Below are 3,154 nucleotides of genomic sequence, written 5' to 3'. Positions count from 1 at the left end.
AAGACTGTCTTCAGGATGGGCATTAAGACTCACTAACAACCTTCTGTATGCAGATGATGCCATCTCGCTTACTGAAAGTGAGGAGAACTATAAGCACTTACCAATGAAGATCAAGGACATTAACCAGGGAAGCAAACATATCTATAATAGGACCAATAAGAAACATCGTGATAAATGCAAAAATGATTGACGTTGTCAGGGATTTTGCTTTCTTGTATCCATGACCAACAAGCAGCAATCTAGAAATCCAAGAATGTGCTTGCACTGGGCAAATCTACTGCAAAAGACCTCTTTCAAAAGCGAAGAGATCATCTTGAAGATTAAGGTGCTCCTAATTCGAGCCACAGTATTTTCAAATGGCTCATATGCATACGAAAGCTGGATAATGAATAAGGAAGACCAGAAAATGATTGCTGCCTTTGAATTATGGTATTAGTAAAGAATATTGAATATGTTGTAGACGTCCAGAAGAACAAACAAATCAATCTTGGAAGAAGTACCACCATTATGCTCCTTAGAATCGAGGCTGGTGAGGCTTTGTCTCATGTATGTGGAACATTTGACGAGGAAGGACCAGCTCCTGAGAAGGACACCATGCTTGGTAAAGTTTGATGAGAAGTGAAAGAGAGCAAAGTGCTCCTTGCGATAGATTGACACAGAGGCTCCAGTCATGGGCTCAAGGAGAACCAGGAGGGTGGTGCAGGACCGGACAGTGATTCGCTTGGTTGTCCACAGGCTTTCTATGAATCACGTGGGGCGGTTGAGGTTCAGGGGGAGAATGCTCACAGTTCAGGAGGATACCCAGTTTCACTTCTTGTCCGGTGCACTCCTGCGCAACCACTACCCATTGTGATTGGAGGCTTCCTTATTGCTCTTCTGCTGGGCAAGTTTCCGTTGACTTCCTCACTCAGAGGGACTATAGGCTTGGTGACCTACTTCTGAAAATCAGTCCGTGGAAACCCTGCTGCTCACCATAGTCCTATCCACACTGATTACAGGGATGGCACAGAACCCATTGTGCATAGGGCCAACAGGGTCAGAGGTCAACTCAGCAGCAGCTAGCTATAACTGCAAAAAGAACAAGAAAACCCCACTGAAACAATCATTCGGCGGGCCTGGGTGGTATCCAGAAACCAGCCTTTGCAATAAGCAACCGAGACCGCTCTGATGCAAATGGGTACTTACATGTTATTGTGAGCAACACTGGAGGTATTTCATAACACAACCAAACTCACTGCCATTAGGCAATTCCAACTCATAGTGACCCCATACGACAGGGTAGAAGTGTCCCAATGGGTTTCCCAGACTGTAACTTCATGGGACTGGAAAGTCTCACCTTTCTTGTGGGCTCATTTCATAGAGGAGGGAAACTGATCCCAATCATCAACTGTTTATGTAGACAGTAGTGGTAACCCTGGAACTTGGGCCTCTTTGCTTTTTTGTCCAATGTCTTTTCCACATCAGCACGCGTCCCTTATCACTTCCTCTCTCCCTTTATATCTTCAAGTATTATAGAGTAAGCCTGAGCTAGAAAGAGGCTCTGAGTTGGGGCTGAAATTCTAACCTTGCATCCAGACCCTTGCTCTCGAGTTTAAAGGCCCCGGTGCTCTGCGGTAGAGTCCTCCAAGATGTTTCACCAGTACCTCAGCTCTATACCATCCAAGGCCAGACACATGCCTCTGAGGGAGAGCCAGCTCCTCTGTGGACACAGTCTTATTTTCTCTGGGGGTCTTGGCCTCCACAACACAGTTTCCCCCTGGTTGGCTAAGTCCACTCATTATCACATAACTCTTAGCCAAGGCTGGCCAGTTTTAATTGTAGAGTATCACATGAGAAGGAAGAAGCATACACATCGCAGTTAAATTGGCCTGGACCTCACCTTGCTCAGAAGCCAAAGTCATTCTCCAAAACACCACACCCAGCTCTTGGGATCCTTGCAGAGCACTTAGATCAGAAGGCAGCAAGAATGGCCCTCAGATCAAGCCCAGCCCATCATCTGTTTTCATAAACAAACATTTTAGGAAGACAACCACAACAATTTGCTTCCTATTTTCTATGACTGCCTTTGATTTACAATGTCAGAGTTCAGTAGTTGCAACAGAGAACATATGGTGCCGCAAATCCTGAGTTATTAACCCTATGTCCTTCAACAGAAAAGCCTGGTGCCCTTGACTTTGATTGCTACTTGAGGGTACTCTCAGAGACCACAAGGAAGATAATGCAAATCAAACTTGTTTAGACAAGATAAAGATTCTCTGGGAACCCCTGATGGCATAGCTCCGTGTTGACTTACTAACCACAAGGTGAGCAGTTTGAAACCACCAGCTGCTCCAAGGGAGAAACACTAGGCTTCCCACTCACATAACATAGGGAGCTACAGCTTCAGAAACCCACAGGGGCAGTCTACCCTGTCCTATAGAGTTATTATGAGTCACAGTTGCATCAAAAGCAGTGAAAGAAAGAGAATTCTGTGACCATCCTGCATTCTGCATCTCTTTTCTGTGTCACCAGCCTGTAGCTATGTGGGTCTGAAGAGGGCCCAGGATGGCATCAGACTTGCAGGCTTGAATTGGACTGGGCTGGAATGCTTACTTTTAGTAAAAGATTACTTGTTGACATAAATCCCTTTCTTTCTTTCATTCTTCTTCTTCTTCTTTTTTTTTTTAGGATGCAACACCTTTATTTAGGTCACATTCCTGAATAAGAGGAATCGTCTGGAGTATGGCTAGAATCACCTTTTATCTTTTTCTTTTCTTTTTCCTTTTTTTTAAAATCATTTTATTGGGGCTCATACAGCTCTTATCACAATCCACATATACATCAATTGTGTAAAGCACACTTATACATTTGTTGCCCTCTTCATTCTCAAAACACTCGCTTTCTGCTTGGGCTCCTGGAATCAGCTCCTCATTTTTCTTATTTTTCCCCCATCCCTGCCCACTCCTTTCCTCAAGTTCATAAACGCTTCCTCCTCCCCACCCTCACTATCATGATCTCAATTCTACCTTACAAACCTGGTTAGACCAGAGGATGTACAGCGGTGCAGACAGGAACTGGAAACACAGGAAATCCAGGACAGATGAACCCCTCAGGTCCAGTGGTGAGAGTGGTGATACCGGGAGGGAGGTGGAAAGGTGGGTTAGAAAGGGGGAAC

The sequence above is a fragment of the Echinops telfairi genome, unplaced genomic scaffold (assembly GCF_000313985.2).
Source record: "Echinops telfairi isolate 266 unplaced genomic scaffold, ASM31398v2 ScPeMD7_1;HRSCAF=3_0, whole genome shotgun sequence".
Lineage (NCBI taxonomy): Eukaryota > Metazoa > Chordata > Mammalia > Afrosoricida > Tenrecidae > Echinops > Echinops telfairi.
This window is presented reverse-complemented; position numbering follows the sequence as displayed.